General features: G+C 40.8%; 1 protein-coding gene across 2 annotated transcripts in view; it reads right to left on the reverse strand.

The window, feature by feature from the left end:
• USP26 (ubiquitin specific peptidase 26) overlaps window positions 1-20,795 on the reverse strand; it is a 77,102-nt gene that overhangs the window by 42,002 nt on the left and 14,305 nt on the right. Inside the window, exons 2-3 of one of the 2 annotated variants that reach the window (XM_078362793.1) lie at window positions 19,898-19,979; window positions 19,152-19,230 (exon numbers count right to left, since the gene is read on the reverse strand). The gene's annotated coding sequence lies outside the window, so the exon portion shown is untranslated. Of the gene's footprint in view, window positions 1-12,022; window positions 12,778-19,151; window positions 19,231-19,897; window positions 19,980-20,795 lie in introns of those variants that run through there. The other variant, XM_054250993.2, reaches the window with a different exon arrangement.

The following is a 20,795-nucleotide window of genomic DNA, read 5'->3' on the forward strand; positions in this document are numbered from 1 at the left end:
GCTGGAAGAAACACTATAGGTCACATTGGCTGACCTCCCACTCTCTTGAGGAGACCCTTTCACAGCACTTGACAGCCTGTGAACACAGACTGGCCTGAATTGGACAATCAGCCAGAACAACAGACAGCCAACTTGGTTTATAACTGTTTTACTGTTTTCACACTGCTTTATAAAATGATTTTGAATACAGTTTTCTGAAAAAGTATTACAAGCATTTATTGCATTTTTTTCATAGAATCCCTTTAAAACTAGAATGAATAATTTAGATGGAAAGACTGTCAAGGAAATCACAATAAACAAGGGTGATATTTACTCCAAGGCAGTTGGCAATCAGTGTACAATAAAATTCATGTTAACTACAGCTTTTATTAAGTAGAAAACCAGTACTCCATTCACAGAGTTAACACTGGCTTTGTACTTCACTCTCATTACTCATTTCAATATGTAAGTGAAATAATGAGTTATTAAATGTCATTGATCTATTCTATTAATATAATAGGACTTCATACTTATTGCTGAGTTTATGGAGATAGAGATGATGGTTGTCCAAAGCTGTTTCATGGGGCTATAAAAACAATATGCTTTTCTTCAAGGACATCTAATGGTTCTATTTATTTCCTATTTTGCCCAATTAGTTCCCAAACTTCACAGAAAATAAGTGCCTAAGTAACTCCCTTCTGTCTATATCTTAAAGAAACACTTAAATGCTGATATAAAGCCTTAGATCGAGGTCCAGAGCTCAAAGGTAGCACTTACTACTTTTCTACCTATGAATTTCATGCTTATAAAGCCTGCTTATTATGTGCTCAGAAGCTGCTGGAAGTCTAAACTCCTATTAAATTCAACTCTGCACGTTCACACCACTCTCCCCTTCTACCCTTAATCTTGCTCTGGAAATAAGCATTCAAGAAGCCCCAAACAACTTTGAATTCTAGGAGGATGGCAAAGCCTTTCTAATGACTGAATGTCACATATGGTACCTCCTAGTTAGGAAAAATTGCATGACATTTTTCCTAAATATTGATATAGTTATTAAACAGAGGTGTGGCCAGAGCATGGTCACCTAGATTCCTGACCTCGTCCCCTATCTGGCCTTGTGACTGCAGATAAATCATTTCACTATAGTTCCATTCCTCCATCTGAAAAAAAGGGATAATGTACTGCCTTTAAACCTATCAACTTCCTGGAAGTTTGAGTTTTGAGCTCTCCAGAGAGGGAAGGTGGAAACTGGAATGGAACCAACAACGAATAGCAGGAAGCAAGACTTTGGTCTCAGCTCAATCACAATTTGAGTGACCCTTACCTCACTAAAGCCACTTCTTTACTGAAACATTGGGAAGTGATCTCCAAGGGCCCTTCTGGCTTTGCCAGTATCAGACTGTGGACTACGTATTAGGGAAGACTTCTGGGAAGCCCTTGAACGTAGACTAGCTCATCTTATCAGGAATTTAACATAATAGAGAACGTATATGGTTCCATGTGTTCCTTTCCCAGTATTAGATGTGATGCTTTTTCTTTACATGCATATAACCCCTTAACCCCTATGTACCCTGTGCTCTTTTCACTTCCAGAGTGCAATGGAATAGTTCATTGAATACTCTGTTGAGGAATCAAACATACAGACACACACCACAGCCACGTAAACAGATCCCTCAGAAAAACAACTCCGAGAAGCTTAGATTAAAAAGTAGCTAGTCTCATTTGCATACTCAGGAAAGAAAATTGTATGTGGCACAATAAACAGCCATTCCTTTTCTGATCTTGCAAAATAATCAACATTACAACCATGTGTGCATATATGTGCATGCATCTGTTTTGTAGCCTTGAACTATATTAACATGGTATTATCTGGTATTTCTCTCATCAGTTCCTCTGGAGAGGAGTGGCAAAGCTTAATGCAAAATTCAGTCTAAACTTTTAACACAGTGTTTCTGACAACTCTAGAGATTTATAGCCTGAATGTAGAATTATTCCCTGTTCTTTTATTTCTCATTCAAATGCAAAGAAATTAATTTTCTGGTCATAATTTCAGTACTTCAGGGATATTACCAGGACAGAAGTAAAAATAGAACACCAATATATTGTCAAGTCCTATGGCTGAGTGTGACTAATAGCTATAGTGTCACAGATGTAATAATCCAATAATGCCTCTGCACTCAGGGTCAAATGACACTAGTGCTTAGGAAACATGTAAATCTGGTTGCAGCAGCCAACTGAAATCAGCAACTCAGCACCAAAGATGGCAGTTCCTATTGTGTCCTCTCCAAAACCCCAAAGAACTTTGAATTCTAGGATTACAAAGCCTCACCACATACCCTTACCACATACCTTTTTCTTCTCTGTACTCTCTCCCTCCCCTCTGTTGATTATTATTCTTGCTCTATCCTTGAAAAGCTCGAACAAGTTGTACCCCACCATAAGATTTTCTAAGATTTCTCTACCTAAACTGCAATGTTTCCTTTCCTTCAAGTCATACAGATAAAGTGAATTTAAGTTATTTTTGCCTCTCTAACTAGACCAGGGGGTTCTGAGGGGAAATTTTTTTCTTTGCCATGTGTTTTCCAATTTTCTGCAATGTCTGGCCTTATCCTGAGTTATTTCAAGTATGTGATGCATTATTTCCTGAGCAAATCTATTTTCTCCAACGTTTGTATCTACCAAATGAGATAGGAAAATTACTCTGAGGTTCTCTTCGGTTATCCTATTTCATGATGGTACAGATTTGTACTCTGATGGTCCAGTACCACACTGCAATGGGAGATGGTAAGAGCAGGAATCACTAAGAACAGCACAAGGAAATAAGCAAATAGCACAAGTAAAAGCCCTTAGGTGGAAAGTATTTTGCATGCAAATGGAAAAGAAGGCTGAGGGTTATAGGAGGAGGTAAAAAATCAGAAAAAAAAATATGTCAGGCAGGTTGTCAGATGGTTCACCAACACTAAACCAGAATTGAGAGGCAGGGCCGTTGCATTTTATACACAGCTATTTTATCCACAGTCCTATAGCTACGGGTAAAAGGAAATTAGAAGAAAAAGAGAAAATCCTATTCTATCTTAATAGGCAATCCAGACTATCTGAATACGTTTGCACATGTTATCCCATCTTTTTTGAGTCGCATTAGTCTATTCAATCCTCTGTGAAATCATAGGCACTGCAAACTGGGTTACAGTATTATTTAAATTACCAAAGTCTGAGAGTTTAGGATAAATACATACAAATAGGTAGAAAGGCAGGAATTTAACAACTTGATGGATTAATAGGACATCAGAAGCTCATACTGATAGTTTCCAATGCCAAAAATTTCCATATGATGAAGAACCAAATTAAAGATAATGTAGTTTATTTGGTTCATACAAAATTTTCAAACATGCAGTCTCTGGGGAAAACCACCAAATGGTTTCTTGGTGCTCTAGATGCTAGGGAGCATTAAACTGATACGTTTCATCTAGCAAGAAATAGAATAAATTTATGATATTATGAAATTTCCTCTTCCACAATGGTGACAGACCCATAAAGGCTAATTCCTTGAGTTCATAAGATTGTAATAAAGAGAGTACTGCTGATTGCTGGGCCTTTGAAGTAACTACGGGACCACGTCAAGAACTATGGTAGGCAGCCGTTAAGGTATCCCCCAACAATCCTTATGTTCTGGTATTCACACCCTTGTGTAGTCTTCTCCCCTTGAAGGTGAACTGGTCTTACTGACTAGCTTCTAACAAAGGGAACACAGTAGAAAGGACAGGCTGTCATTTCCAAGATTGAGTTACAAAAAGACTGGCTTCCATTTTGAGAGACTTCTCTTTCTCTTACTCGCTCTGAGAAAAACTAGCTGGCATGTTGTGAGCTGCCCAGTGGAGAAGCCCAGGTGGTAAGAAACTGATGTCTCCAGCCAACAGCCAGTAAGGATCTGAGGCCTGCCGATAGTCACATGGGTAATCTTGGAAGCAGATCTTCCTCAAGGTGTACCCTGGAGATGATACAGCTCTGGCAAACAACTTGATCATAGCTTCCTAGGAAACCCTGTGTTACAAGCCATTCACATAAGCCACACTCATATATTCTACATCCACAGAAACTTGGAAATAACAAATTCTTATTATTTTAAGCTAAGTTTTGAAGTAATTTCTTATAAATCAATACATGGCTAATACAGGCATCCATTTGGAAGAGTAACCAATACTAAGCACTGGGGGCAGCCTCCTGTAGCCATTTCCTTCTTCACTACAAAGTCTCAAATCAAAATTTACATATGAATACACAAGCTCTAGGTTACCAAGAAGCCATGACATATGCCAAAGTACAATGTACTTTCCCCGTGTCCGTTTATTTTCTACAAGTGTCAGAACCATTAGAAGGAAATCACACCTGACTCTTAAATTAAGAGGACTAACTAATCAATAATATTGACTTGATGTTTGTGCAGCCTAGAGATAATGAACTTTGGTGTAACTATTTATCTTAGAAGAACCAAATTTTAACTGTTGGCCCAATATTAAATATAATCCTTCTATATTTTACCTACCCTAATCTGTGAGCTGAGCAACCCATTCTCCAGCACACAGCACAGTGAATTTTTTAAAAGTCTATACTATATACCTTGGAGCTGGAGCTAACTAGGGAAGCCAGCATTAGGGCCAGAATGGAAACTAAACAGGAAAGAATCACCAGGATTTCATTTTCAGATATACTACAAAAAAGGCAAAAAGCTGCCTCACGTTGGCCAGATGAGGAGTTTTGCTTTTAGTTTTCCACTCAGCATGTTAAAGTATATCTGCTTCAATATAGTTTGGATGTGTGCTCCCTCCAAATGTCATTTTGAAATATGACTGATAATGTTGGAGGTGGGCCTAGTGGAAGGTATTTGGATTATGGGGGTGGATCCCTAATGAATGTCTTGGTGCTGTCCTCACAGTAATAAATGGGTTCTCACTCTGAGTTTATGTGAGATCTGGTTGTTTAAAAGAGCCTGGCTGTATGTGGTGGCTCATGCCTGTAATCCCAATACTTTGGTAGGCCAAGGCGAGCAGATCGCTTGAGGCCATTAGTTCTAGACCAGCCTGGATAACATGATGAAACCTCGTCTCTACTAAAAATATAAAAAAAATTAGCAGAGCATGGTGGTATGTGCCTGTAGTCTCAGCCACTCAGGGGGCTGAGGTGGGAGAATCACCTGAGCCCAGGAAGTCGAGGCTGCAGTGAGTTGTCATCACAACACTGCACTCCAGCTTGGGCAATGGCAATGAGACCCTGCCTCAAAGGAAAAAAAAAAGCCAGGCGCTTCCTCCACTTTGCCTTCCACTATGATTGTAAGCTTCCTGAGGCCTCACCAGAAGCCCAGCAGATGCTACTGCCATGCTTGTATTTGCCTGCAGAACTCTGAGCACAAATAAGTCTAATTTATAAATTACCCAGTCTCAGGTATCCCTTGCAGCAACCCCAAATAGACTAACACAGCCCCCGAATATTTTGTCTTATTTTTAAGGATTAACCTTAATGAAAACCCCTCTGAATCTGCCCTCCATTATGTCTCTTGATTAGTCACTTTCTAAAGCAGTGGAGGAAAATTGTGTACAGTAGCTGTTATTAACATACACTTGATGTTTTCAAGCTAGGCCGAGCCCAGGTATTGAAGAGAGTTAGTTAAATGACATTTCAGAAGCTCAGTCATCCTGAGCAAAGATTTTCTTTTCAACAAAGTTTAAGCAGAAAACGTAATTGCATTTAAATAGAAAAGCATAAAAACCAACAAGCAAAAACATTTGCCTTATTAATGCTACCATGACCATTCATAAAGTAGTGAGTACCTCTGTATGCTGACAACTGAGAGCGTCTACCTCCTTACGGCTCACTTTCTGCATTCACATGATTCTACTCTTTGGTTGCGTTCAGTAATATAACGTTGTTATTCTACTGTACCCATCAACATGACTTTACTAGTCCAGGTAACTCTTGCATGGGAAGGAAAAACTGCAAATAACTGTTCATTTCAGAAACTTCTAACTCTACCCATCAACACAACTTTACTAGTCCAGGTAGCTCTTGAACAGGAAGAAAAATCCTGAAAACAACTGTTCATTTCAGAAACTTCCAGAAAAAAATATTCAAATGAACAGCTAACAGACATTGAGCAGATAGGATTTTTTTTCACTTTCCATAAAATCTTAGTTTATTAATTCCTTTCACAAGAGAATGAGGGAAAACCATTAATTATGTCAAAGCATCCCCTGAGGGTCTCCCAAAATAATTATGGGATGATATGTTTTAAAGCATGATATGTTTTAAAATTTTTACATTGAGATTGAAGTACATGGTTTCATTTTCAAATACTGTTCTTTTTCTTTTTTTTAAATTGCATTTTAGGTTTTGGGGTACATGTGAAGAACATGCAAGATTGTTGCATAGGTACACACATGGCAGTGTGATTTGCTGTCTTCCTCCCCTTCACCTATATCTGGCATTTCTCCCCATGCTATCTCTCCCCAACTCCCCACTCCCCACTGTCCCTCCCTTATTTCCCCCCAACAGACCCCAGTGTGTAGTGCTCCCCTCCCTGTGTCCATGTGTTCTCATTGTTCAACACCCGCCTATGAATGAGAACATGCGGTATTTCATTTTCTGCTCTTGTGTCAGTTTGCTAAGAATGATGGTTTCCAGGTTCATCCATGTCCCTACAAAGGACATGAACTCATCATTTTTGATGGCTGCATAATATTCCATGGTGTATATGTGCCACATTTTCCCTGTCTAGTCTATCATAGATGGGCATTTGGGTTGGTTCCAGGTCTTTGCTATTGTAAACAGTGCTGCAATGAACATTCGTGTGCATGTGTCCTTATAGTAGAACGATTTATAATCCTTTGGATATATACCCAGTAATGGGATTGCTGGGTCAAATGGAATTTCTATTTCTAGGTCCTTGAGGTATCACCACACTGTTTTCCACAATGGTTGAACTAATTTACACTCCCACCAACAGTGTAAAAGTGTTCCTATTTCTCCACATCCTGAGCAGATAGGATTAAAATCAAAGCTCTTGCCTCAAAAGCTTCCCCTAGTGTGTCCACCCATCCTAAACTATTTTATCATGATCCTTACCCAATCTTGATCAAGCTTCTACCAAGAGCTACTTTAAATCAGACTCCAAAACCTCATAAATATTCAAACTGTACATGCCCCTCTGTCATGCTTTGAGACTCTGTCAAGGTAGTGCTCCTCCTCAACACAGTCAGGATAAACTCAATTTTCCCTTAGCAACAGGTTATTCTGGTCGCATTTTTGAGGACTCAGAATTCAACGACACTCCTAACTCCTTCTACACTCATAACAGCTCCTTTAAGAAGCTGAAACAGATCTTAGCTCCATTTCATAGTTAAGGAAACAAAAGTTCAAAGGAGTTAAGTAATCTGCCAAATCAAAGATAATGAGCAGTAGAAGAATTTTTTTAAATAGAAGAAAACAGAATAAGAGAGTTCTTAATACCAAGTATGAGATTGTAGAAGTCAGCCTGTATATATATGGGAATAAAAGATCTCGAAGACCAGAAGGGACAGATAAAAATAGAAAAGAAATAAACCCATGTCTCAATTTTCTTCACAAGTGTATTTAGATACAAAAGGATATTTAAGTTGTTAAAGATGACAAAGGATGACCAAGACCCAAGAACCTAACAACTGAAATGAGACAGGAATTTAAAAATTAGAATGGAATGACTCCAATTCTCATTTCTTGAAGGAGCCAAGAAAGATAAAGTTATTAAGAAGTACATGGTAGAGCTGCAGATGAAATGTACAGTAATTGGGAAATTGGCAATTGGGAAAGCACTTCTTGAAAATTAAGATAAAAAATATAGACGAATGAGAAGGAAAGTCCAACAATATCAGTATAAAATACTAACAAGACTTACTAGATGATTTTCCAGTGACAGTTATTGTAGGTGGACATATGTGAGTTACATGTTTCCTAAGGCTACATGGCAGAAAAATTGATGGAATTAGTGTCCAGAGGAAAGGCACATCAAAGAAGAAACACGATAAAGAAGCCAAAAGGAACAAATACGGACAAAAATGAGGCTTGGTTTTGTTTACTGTGGATGGTATGATGGTGAAAAGAAAACAGGATTTAGTTGAAGAATGGATGCTTTTGACAGACACAAAACACATCATTTCAGAGGTGTCACTATACTTAGACCTCACAAACAAGATCATATTAAAAATAAATAAATAAAGATCTAGGCCAGAAAACCAGGACAACCAGAGGAAAGAGGGCTCTGAAACCTGGCATACAGAACTAGCCCAGCACCAGAAAAAGCCACTGACAAATGTAAGGAGTTAAAATTTTAAATTCAGCTAAGCCCTCCTGAAAATCAGTGAGGGATTACAAAAGGGAACTGAAGTATTACAGGCAGTAGCCACCACTGCAGATTAAGGCACAGCAGAAAGACATGGAATAGGGAAAAGCTGAAGGAAAACCGTCAAGGATTATGTTGGAATAATATCGCTCTTAAACAGAAGTCTGTTCTAAGTAACACAACTCTCCAAACAAGTGAAGAGTTTGAGACGCCACCTCTCCCCAGAGCCATTTTTCACAGGCCCAAGAGAAATCCACAAAAAAGGCAGGAGTAGCAAAGCCTATAGCATCTCAGAATTAACAGAATTCACAGGGAAAATGGAAAGAAGCTGCCCCCATCACCAATATTCCAACTTTGCAAGAAGGTAACACTCTCTCATATACTCAAAATCGGCATTGGTATCTGCTTCTTCCTTACACTTATTTGGAGCATTCTCTCAAGGATCTTTATTTCTCTGTAATTCTTTGATGCCCTGCCGTTCTGAATAGAGGCAATTTAATCCAATTCCAAACGACCCATTTTCCCGAGGTCAAGGTGTTTAGAAAGCAATGAATCAAATATATAAACTAATTCTAAGAAAGGAAAGGTTCTCAGATGCTGATACGCTTACAAATGGGATGACCGAATTGCCCCTGGAAGTACTTCTCAGATCACACACACTTACCCTTCACTCCTTTTCATATTGCCTAATTTGGCCTGTCTCCCCCTGGTAGTCTGTGAACTCATACAGCTCTTATGCCTAAGACTTTGAGCTATTGTTTTGCAGGCTGAGAAACTACCACTAATAAATTAGTAGTTAAAACACCCGCAGTGGAGCCCAAATCTCCTTCCTTTTGATGAATAAAAATACTTTTCTGGGGTAAAAAGAATTGTTCTCCGACTCCAGATGCTAAAAAGATGATGATTAACACTACTTACTATCCTTTCCTCATGTAGCAAGAGTGCTGAGTCTGTCAGTTTATTTTTTTTTAATTAATTAATTAATTTATTTATTTATTTAATTTATTTTTGAAACAGAGTCTCTCTCTGTTACCCAGGCTGGAGTGCAATGGCGCTATCTCAGCTCACTGCAACTCTGCCTCCTGAGTTCAAGAGATTTTCCGGCCTCAGCCTCTGAAGTAGCTGAGATTACAGGCATGTGCCACCATGCCTGGCTAAGTTTGTATTTTTATTAGAGATGGGGGTTTCACCATGTTGGTCAGGCTGGTCTTGAACTCTTGACCCCAGGTGATCCGCCTACCTCAGCCTCCGAAAGTGCTGGGATTACAGGCATGAGCCACCATGCCTGGTTATGTCACTTTAATCACAGACAGAAAGATGATAGCATTAGGAGCATAGAGCTACCAGTTCTTTGCCCAAGTGTTTAAAAAATGGACCACGGATGTAACACATTTAAGCGAAGTATTTAAAGCAACTGATGCATCTCAAACTGAGATTGCCTTCAAGGGTACTAAAATTTAAAGATTTGTCTAATGTCCAACTAAAAATCATCTTTAGGTATTATTAGTTGAAGCAAATTACAAGGCACAGGGTGTGAAGAGACATGAAAGTTTTTTTAAAAACTGAGTGGCAGGCGGACACGGTGGCTCACGCCTGTAATTTCAGGACTTTGGGAGGCTGAGGCGGGTGGATCACCTGAGGTCGGGAGTTCTAGACCAGCCTGACCAACATGGAGAAACCCTATCTCTACTAAAAACACAAAATTAGCCAGGCATGGTAGGGGGTGCCTGTAATCCCAGCTACTCGGGAGGCTGAGGCAGGAGAATAGCTTGAACCTGGGAGGCGGAGGTTGCAGTGAGGTGAGATCATGCCATTGCACTCCAGCCTGGGCAAAAAGAGCAAAACCCCATCACAAGTAAAATAAAATAAAATAAACTGAGTGGCAATAGCATTGGACATTATTTTGAATGCCCACATTCTAAAGCTGAAAGCCAGAGGGAGAAGTAGTGTCTGTAAAATGCCATAGTTTTCTCTACCTACATATATGTCCTTCCGTATTTGCTGGCTCTATCTTGGGCCACATGATGAAAGTCCCAGACCTGTGATATCCCTTGTGTTGCTTGTCTAGTTGGGGAGATGCTGAAGCAGAGAGAGAAGCAGGAAGGGAGAAGTGGACAGGAGACAGTGCCTTGAACTTACCTGGCCCACACCTTTCACATCCAACGCCCTTGTCTTCCTTTTTGCTTTATTGTCATTCTCAAAAGCAGCTCTACACAGTACTGCTCTACACAGCCCTCTCCCTACCTCTAGGCTGTAGGTCCTTGAAGGTAAGAGACCATTCTTATTTGTTATTCCATTCTCCTGATCCCTGTTTTCTGGGGATCCAATCTCTGTAACACTTCTCCCCTGTGACTCTTCACTCCTCAGACAGATAACAGAAGTGGCCAGAGAACCACATCTTCAATCCTTTTAGTGCTCTCATATTTTTCTGTGTAGTTTTAAGTAGTTTTTTCTATAATCACAAAATCACATCATGATGTAGCTTCTGGATAAACAAAGTGACTAAGAAATGGAGGAATGATGGTAGGTTGAGAAACTATTATTTTTGTGAGTAAGCCTCCTGGAGCTATCTGAGTCTCTGAACTCCACGCATGTAGAAGTTTGATAGAAATAAAAACAAAACACTAACCTCTAGTTCCTAACTGGTTTGTATCTCCAAGAGTAGCTAGCTAACCTTGACTCTGAAGAGCCCTGCACAGAGAGACTGCAAGAAATGCACGTCAGTCCCATAGCTGGACTCTCAGTGACCAAGAGAGACTTTCTGGGATCACTTCTGACTCATTAGAACACGGTGAAAAACATAAGTTTCAACAAATGCCTATGTGTGATAAATAAAATGAAATGAGACAGTAGGTTCAATGTGCTATGAGAGAACCCCTCATTTTAATAAAATAATCATTACAGCCCTTGATTCCACTAAAAAAAATGACAAAATAAGATAGAAAGAAGGGAGAAAAAGCTTTCCAAGGTAAGGGCAATATTTATGCCGTTAAGATGCACCAAGTTACCTTCTACTCTGGGTATATGTATAATGAATCCAGCCAAACCACGGACAAGCAACATATGGAAATTAGATAAAATTGATTCCTAGATTCAAGCAAAAGTTCAAGGTGAAGGGAGGGGGCGAGGAGCAGACTCAGATGGGAAACAAGTCATGATCAACTCTTCTGGAATACCAATAAACCTCAGTTTAGTTAAAGTATTTTTCTATGGAACTGTATAAACATCCCTCCGTGGTCGCTTGACATTTCCAAGCTAACTTACATGTGCAAATGGACAACAGGTTTAAGGAATGGCCAAAAATGAGAGAGGTTGACACCTGGTAGCTGGACAGTGTTTTCTGCTTAATAGAGGAATCAAAATTTCCAAATGACCTATGCTTCTACTAGCCAGTTGTGTGAGGTGACTTCGTTTTGATCAAAAGTCCAAGGAAGCAGAGGGCTTGTTGGGTTTTGGGTTTCCTGATGGCTTGGTGCCGGCTATGGATTTACTTGATAAGGCTCAGTTTCTCTGTGCACATATTTGAATTAACTAAGCACCTTGATGGACAAGGCCTCTAACTGGTTCTAACTAACACTCACATAGGCTGTGAAAAATCTTCATCTGGAGCCATTTTGTTTGTTTTGTGAATCAAAACAATATATATTTTTAAAATGCTTCTCCCATGTGACTTACATGCATTGTAACCTCCACAAGGATCCTGAGAGGCAGGCACTCAGCAAGCCGCCCAGGTGCAAGCAGAAACAGGGAATCTGTTGGGAAGAGGTCAAAATTAGGGGGAAAAAAAGAAGTTGCTCTAAGCAGTAATCTATACATATTCCTTTGTGTACTATAAATACTTCTTCCTGCTCTCTTCCTGCCATGCTTCCAGTTCCCATCTTTCCCTGTCCCTTCTAGTGAAGTCCTTCTCCTGTCATCAATCACTGTATCATCAGGAGAGGGACCCATGCAAGGAGAGCAGAGCGTCCATCCTGGCTCTGGGAGGAGAGCTCAAGCCAAAGCTCACAGGTCTTTCGTTTGAGAAATCTGGCAGTAGGAGGCTCTCCTGAGGTATTTACAGCTATCTAGAGTACTTATGCAGTATTCCACTCCAATCACCTAGAGATTCTGCCTGATCCAGCCGCAGTGCAACTTTTTGATTGATTGATTGAGACAGGGTCTCATTCTGTTACTCAGGCTGGATGGCAGTGGTCTGATCACAGTTCACTAACGCCTCAACCTCCCAGGCTCAAGTGATCCTCCCACCTCAGCCTCCCAAGCTGCTAGGACTACAGGCATGCCACGACACCCAGCTAGTTTTTTATTTTTGTAGAGATGGGGTCTAGTCACATTGCCCAAGCTGGTTTCAAACTCCTGTGCTGAAGCTTATCCATCTGCCTTGGCCACCCAAAGTGCTGAGATTACAGGCATGAGCCACCGGGCCTGGTCTTGGGCAGAACTTATTTTATTTCTTTTTTTTTTTTTTTTTTTTTTTTTCTGAGACAGAGCCTCACTCTGTTGCCCAGGCTGGAGTAAGGTGGTGCAATCTTGGTTCACAGCAACCTTTCCCTCCCAGGTTCAAGCGATTCTCCTGCCTCAGCCTCCCAAAGTGCTGGGATTACAGGCGTGAGCCATTGCGCCTGCCCCATAACTTCTTAAAATGCGTCTACACACACACACACATATAAGTGTCTTTTGCCCCCTTTATTTTTTAAACTTTATTTCCATAGTTTATTGGGGAACAGGTGGTGGTTGGTTACATAAGCTCTTTATGTGATCTGGGAGATTGTGGTGCAGCCACCTCCTGAGCAGTACACACTACACTCCATTTGTAGCCTTTTATCCCTCACCCACTCCCACCCTTTCCTCCTGAGACTCCTAAGTCCATTGTGTTAGTCTTTGTTTTTTGTTTTTGGGTTTTTTTTTTTTTTTTGAGACAGAGTCTCACTCTGTTGCCCAGGCTGGAGTGCAGTGGCACAATCTTGGCTCACTGCAACCTCTGACTCCCAGGTTCAAGTGATTCTCATGCCTCAGCCTCCCGAGTAGCTGGAATTACAGGTGCCCACCACCGTGCCCAGCTAATTTTTATATTTTTAGTAGAGGCGGGGGTTTGCCATGTTGGACAGGCTGGTCTTGAACTCCTGACCTCTGGTGATCCAGCTGCCTCAGACTCCCAAAGCGTTGGGATTACAGGTGTGAGCCACCGCACCCAGCCCATTGTGTCATTCTTACGCCTTTGCATCCTCATAGCTTAACTCTCACTTAGGAATGAGAACAATGTTTGGTTTTTCATTCTTGAGTTACTTCACTTAGAATAATAGATGACTCACTTAAACCTGAGGTCCTTCACTAGGAGGCAGCTTATTCCTAGTACCAATTCCAGACACTAAGGATCGAAATATGAACAGGACAGAGAAAACCTCGCTCACTTGTGTTTACATCAGTGAGCAGTCCTACAACTAGTCTGCATCAAGCCAAATGAACAGAACTGCAACTGTTCCTACAAGGATCCTGGTCTTTTCACCAATCCTATATATGCTGCTGCTGAAGTCTTGTAGAAAATACATCTGCATTAACCACACAACTTGTTAAATGCTACACTGTACAATGCTTTTCAGAATGCTAGACTCAACAAAAACTAGAATCTTTAAAATAAATTCACTGAATTTTTATGCCTTTCCTAACTGTGTGCATAATATTTGAGTCTGGAAATATGGACTAGAGTCAGGTATCTGAATGAGAAAGCACAGATTTACAGCAGGTCCTCAAATATGGTCATTTTCTACAACATTGTCTCCTTATAAAATTAATGAGGAAAAATAAAACTCAATTCCAGGCTGGGGCTACTATCTGTGTGGAGTCTGCATGAGTTTTCTCCAGGTCCTCACTTCCTCCCACACCCAGAAGATGTATATATTGAGTTAACTGGCATGCCTGAATGGCCCCAGTGTGAGTCAGTGTGGGTGTGGGTGTGAGGGAACCTGGTGATGAAATGTCCTGCTCAGGGTTGGTTACAGCCTTGCACCCTGAGCCGCCGGGATAAGCTCCAGCTACCTGTGACCACTTGAATCGGAGTAAGTGGGTTAGAAAATGACTCAGTGAATGAATATAAAATATTGTAAAATAAAAATCAGAAAGTCTATGATACTCACACAAATGCACAATGATAAATGATACTGTACTAAAGTGCTCAGTGAGCTTGTGATCGTTTGTGATCGTTTTTGAACTGCATGGTGGCAGGAGATGCTTCTTAGAATTTTCACTTTGCAAACATTTCTTCCTTAATTTAAACCCACGATGATGGCTGGGAATGGTGGTCCATGCCCATAAACCCAGAACTTTGGAAGGCTGAGGTGGGAGGATTGTTTGATGCCAAGAGTTCAAGACCAGCCTGGGCAATGTGGCAAGACCCTGTCTCCACAACTTTTTTTTTTTTTTTGAGATAGAGTTTCACTGTTGTCACTCAGACTGGAGTGCAATGGCACAATCTCGGCTCACTGCAACCTCCTCCTCCTGGGTTCAAGCAATTCTCCTGCCTCAGCCTCCCAAGTAGCTGGGACTACAGGCGCACACCACCATGTCCAGCTAATTTTTGTATTTTTAGTAGAGACGGGGTTTCACCTTGTTGACCACGATGGTCTCGATCTCTTGACCTTGTGATCCATCCGCCTCGGCCTCCCAAAGTGCTGGGATTATAGGCGTGAGCCACTGAGCCCGGCCAGTCTCCACAACTTTTTAAAAAGAGAATTAGTCGTGCCTGGTGGCACATACCTGTAATCTCAGTTACTCAGGAGACTGAGGTGGGAAGATCACTTGAGCCCAGAAGTTTCAGGCTGCAGTGAGCCATGTTTACATCATAGTACTCCAGCCTGGGTGACACAGCAAACCCTAACTCTTAAAAATTAATAATAATAAGGCCAGACGTGGTGGCTCATGCCTGTAATCCCAGCACTTTGCAAGGCCAAGGTGGGCAGATCATTCGAGGTCTGGAGTTTGAGACCAGCCTAACCAACATAGTAAAATCCCGTCTCTACTAAAAATACAAAAAAATTAGCCAGGCATGATGGTGGGCGCCTGTAATCCCAGCTACTTGGGAGGCTGAGGCAGGAGAATTGCTTGTACCCAGGAGATAGAGTTTACAGTTAGCCGAGGTCATGCCACTGTACTTCAGCCTGGGCAACAGGCTCTGGGCAGTGAAACTCTGACTCAAAACAAACAAACAAAAATAAGTAATAATAAACACAAATAAACCCAAGAGCTGGGTAATGATTGCACTTCATTTTTGTTAATCTTTCTTAAAGGTATAGATAGCTCACCTTTATTTCAATGTTTAATAAATAGTAAAATTGTTTTATTTAGATGAGTCTTTATTTAGATGTTTGGTGATGTTTTCCTGACCAGAAATATATGCCATGGACGCTTAACTCTTGTTTGTATCAATCAGCCTATGGTAAAACTGGTTTCATCATAAGTCATTTTGCTTCAAAAGTTGGAGTTCCCTAGAACTTACTGAAGACATTAAGTGAGGACTTACTGTACTTACTAAAATTCAGTATAAAGACTCCTCATAAGAGCAAATCTGACTATTTTTCATAGAAAGAACATTAACATGTTAGCAGTCATCATAATTCTATGTCGTTTGATTGCCAGTAATTTTTAAATTTATTCAGTGCTGTGTAAGAGCTGGCTCATATGAGGTGGTAAGTATATATCTCTTCCAAAATCTGCAGGCAGTGATGCCACACTGATAGCTTGAAAGTAGTGATGGTGGAATTACTTACACCTTAGAAATTGACAAATGCCACATATCAGGGTTTTTTTTTCTCTTCTTTTGGAAAGCTACTTGTTAAACAAAAAGCATACTACTTTTTGTAGTCTCTAGACTTTCTTTGTGAGCACATAACAATTACAATTTGAGGTAAATTTTAAAGAAAATGAAATTTGAGCAAATGAATCTTTGTGTGCATAGTGCTTTTTCATGAATGTTTTTCTGCATGAAAGAGCTATAAACCCATATAGCCTTGCCCTAAAATTTCTACAATAATCTAATCTCTCTCCTATACCCATATAAACAAGCATGAAAACATGAGTTTGGAGAGGGGAAATCATGCCAAGAATTTATAGCATGTTAAAATTTCAAGCCAGGTGTGGTGGCTCACACCTGTAACCCCAGAACTAAGGTGAGAGGATTGCTTGAGGCCAGAAGTTCCAGACTAGCCTGGGCAACATAGAGACATCCCATTTCAACAACAACAAAAAAAGTAAAAAATGAGCTGGGCATAGCGGCACATGCCTCTAGTCCTAGCTACTCAGGGGGCTGAGGCAGGAGGATTGCTTGAGCCAAGGAGTTCAAGGCTGCAGTGAGCTGTGATCATGCCACTGCACTCCAGGCTGGGTGACAGAGTGAGACCCTGTCTCAAAATGTTTTCTTTCAAATAATTAGTAACCACACGGATAGAGTAGACCACAGATGAGCTAAAGCAGCAGTCCCCAACCTTGTTGGCAAAAGGGATTGGTTTCGTGGAAGACAATTTTTCCATGGACTGGGGGTGGAGGGATGGTTTTGGGATAAAACTGCTCCATCTCAGGATCACTGGACATGACATTCTCATAAGGAGTAGGCAACCGAGATCCCTTGCATGTGCAGTTCACAATAGGGTTTGTGCTCCTATGAGAATCTAATACCACTGCTGATCTGACAGGAGGCAGTGCTCAGGTGAATAATGCTTGCTCCCCCAGCTGCTCACCTCCTGCTGTGTGGCCTGGTTCTTAACAGGCTACCACCCGGTACCGGTCCACGGCCTGGGGTTTGGAAACCCCTGAGTAAAAGCAAAGGACTGAACCTCTTAGGAATCAAGAAGCCAGGTTCCACTTTAAGCTCTGAACAGGGTCACTTTTGCCTTTCCTAGGTTTCTACTTCTTGGGGTTATCTGCCTAAACAGAGATTAACCCTTTTGGATTCCTCTACCTTGTGACTAACTTTTTAAATGCGAATATTTAGATAAACTACCAAAGAAGATACCCAAAATGACCGTGAAGAGCAGTGGGCAGAACAAGTGTGTGCAAAAAGAGAAGGTGTCACAGTTATAGTTAGGATCACATCTTTATTTGGTCTAGCAAATGAGCTAAGGTCACCATCAGACTACTTGGTAAAGGAACTTGTTGGCACAGTTAGAGTAGAGTTTTGTTTGTCTGTTTGTTTGTTCTGAATAACTCTGGCCTCAGTTTTGTATAGGATGGGAAATAACAGTAATTTCCACCTTCCATGGCTTTAAAGTAATTTAGCCATTTACAGGGATAAATCAAAAGGCTTTGAAATGTCAATGTACTATGTAACAGACACTTTCGTTTTTAATAAAAAAGAAATGTGGATTTTTTTTTACCTTGGTTAAATGAACTTCAGGTTACATGATGCTACCAGAACAAAATCTGTGCTAACAGAAAAGTACAGGAACCATAGGTAACTACTGAGACTAAAGGTTAAAAGGTACTCTTAGGATAGTGCATATTTATATTTAGCATTTATTCCTCCATTTCTTACATTATAAAGTCTTAACCTAATCTTCAATGAACTAATCACAACCCAAATGTGACTTTTTATAGGTGAGGAAGGAAATTTCTAGGACTGCTAATGAATAGGCACCCTCCAACCCAGATAACAAGAGTCCTGCTGGTTGCTGAACCATGATGCTAGCCTCAGTGTAATGTGGTCAGAACAGAACTCAGCTCAGAGCAAGAAAAACTCTGAGATCCTTAGCCAGATTATAGGGTTGTGGTTTCCCAAGAGAAGACAGTATAATCTCTGCGGAATATGCTGTACCTGAGAATGGAAAGAAAATAAATAAAGTAAGGTGGGAGAGGTGCTAAACCAAGCACTGTATGTCCTCCCTCCAATACGTGCATTTAGGAAATGGAGGGCTCATTCACGAGTACCTATTGTGTACTAGATGCATTACAAAGATTATCACACTTGATTCTTACAACATCCTGATAGCAAAGAGGGATTCCTGTTTTGCAGATAAGGAAAACTGAGGCCCAAAGAGTTAGGAACTAAGGATCGAAAATTACTGATGGCCAGGTACAGTGGCTCATGCTTATAATCTCAGCACTTTGGGAGGTGGAAGTGGGAGGACTGCTTGAGCCCAGGAGTTTGAGAATAGCCTGGGCGACATAGTGAGACCCCACTCTACAGAAAATAAAAAATTAGCCAAGTGTGGTGACACACACATGTAGCCCCACTTACTCCAAAGGCTGAGGTTGGAGGATCACTTGAGCCCAGGATTTTGAGAACCACCAGGAGTTCTACAAAAAATAAAAAATTAGCTGAGCATAATAACACACATGTAGTCCCAGTTAGGAGGCTGAGGTGGGAGGATCACTTGAGTCCAGAAGGTCAAGGCTGCACTGATCTGTGATTGTACCACTACACTCCAGCCTGGGTAACAGAGTGAGACTCTGTCTCAGGAAAAAGAAAAGAAAGTTAGTTACTGGTGAATCTGGCTTACACTGAGGTCTGTCTGACTCCAAAGCAATCCAAGAGGCAATTTGCAAAGCACCAAGAGTGAAAACTACATGAGGCAGGCATTTACTCTACAGATGTTATTAAGAAGTATAAATCATAAGGCTTACTATAAAATGGCTGCAGGGAAAAACCATATTCCAAAACATATGCCATAGCAGACAACTCCGGAAGTGTAAACTTTGTTTAGAAGATCCCCACTCTGAGGTTTGGTATTCTCATGTATTGAAAGCTTGAATCCCTAATTGATATGAAATTCTATCATTTATCAGAAAGGAATCTTGACCCAGTCACTGTATACCTTACCTGAAAATTGACAGCAATGAGGAAATCAAGTTCGGACACACACCTCCACAGGTTTGAAAGAAATGGATTATATAGCAATCTAGGAGGAATAGCACAGATACAGGAAAGCTTATCAATCAACCCTTGTGGTTGGCTGCTGTATGAAACAGAGACTATGACCTAGACAGGCACAAGAAAGAGCATTTATTATATTGGAACATTCAACATAACCCAGACAACATTAGCACTTTTTTGTCATGATCTATTTACCCACATTCATTCATCCCACAGTACTTTTGTGTAACAAGACAGGAAACACAGGGGTTAGGGAGCCTTAGCATGCAAACCCCAAATCTTTGCCCCTAGGTTCCAATGCCTGAATTCACTGACAATTTCTAACAGTGTCACAAAGTGTGAAAATACTATGTTAGAAACCAGTTGAGCTGCCAGACTACTGCCTTAGAGGGAAAATGAGCCCAGTGTCTTTCAGATTCAGAGACTGGAGCCTTGTGGTACTAGAAATGACTGCAGAGCAAGGAAATGGACAACAATGTATGGAACGGTAAAGATCTGAGGGAGTAATGACCTACATATTACTTTAATTGCCGGCCTATACCTTCAGGACCCCTAGCAAGTAAATGTCACAAGTGAAGCAGGCTGGCGGACTACCATTCCCTGACACCTACTTGGTCCTTGGGAACTATCTTTTCCCCCTTTTTATAGATAGGGCTGGCTTTACAATTATCTTCACGCCCATATTCTCATACCTGAAACAAGTCACTTGTGCAGCACTCCACACTCCTCGGAAGTTTTCTGCAATCCAGTCTGGTCCCCTCCTGCTGCTGTCTCCTATTGGTTTTCCAAAAAATAGAAATAAAGATCAAAACTTTGGTGTTAAAAAGTCAAAATCAGGTTTCTTTGAAATCAAAACAGTCTAAGTTTGTTAATGTCTCTGTAACAGCGGTACCCATGGTGTACATGAGGAACACAATTAAGGACTAGAAAAAGATGCCCCTGTCTAATGAAAGGAACAGGTTACAGAAACAGAGCCAGTATCATGGAGTGAGTCAGCAGTGCTTAGGGAGTGACTGCCACTGTTGGTAGTCCCTATCTCTAGGACTCTAGAAAGGGCTTTTCATACCATTGTTAATGATGCACAGGGGACAGGAAGAGGGAACTGCCCTTCACAAAACACCTGTATATATCCTCATATAACATAAGGATACCCTGAACTTGTCTAGGTGATCTTGACAAGTGATTCCAGTTCCACCCTCTTCACACCACAGGCCCATAGGCTCACCGGTACTGGACTTTTCCATCACAGGTGCTCAAGGAGATGGTGACTGTATAAATCTGCCAAGAGACTTGGCTGTGGATGGACAGCCCAGCACTACTTCAGGAAAATTATATAACTTGGAAACTCATTTAGGTGGGTGGCTGAGACATACTTCTTCTTCGCTTTATCCAGAGGAACTTATGAAAATGGTTGGTTGGATCCAGCTACCCAATCATGCAGAATGAAACTTAGTAGGGACTGCATTAATCTTGTGGTTATAAGATCAGACAAGACTACTGCTTCAGAGGTTTGACTGTCCTTTCAAAATAAACTATAGTTCATCTTGCTTTAATCAAACACCATAGGGGAATTATATAGTAAGCTAATAG

The sequence above is a fragment of the Callithrix jacchus genome, chromosome X, assembly GCF_049354715.1.
Source record: "Callithrix jacchus isolate 240 chromosome X, calJac240_pri, whole genome shotgun sequence".
In the NCBI taxonomy this organism is placed as follows: Eukaryota; Metazoa; Chordata; class Mammalia; order Primates; family Cebidae; genus Callithrix; species Callithrix jacchus.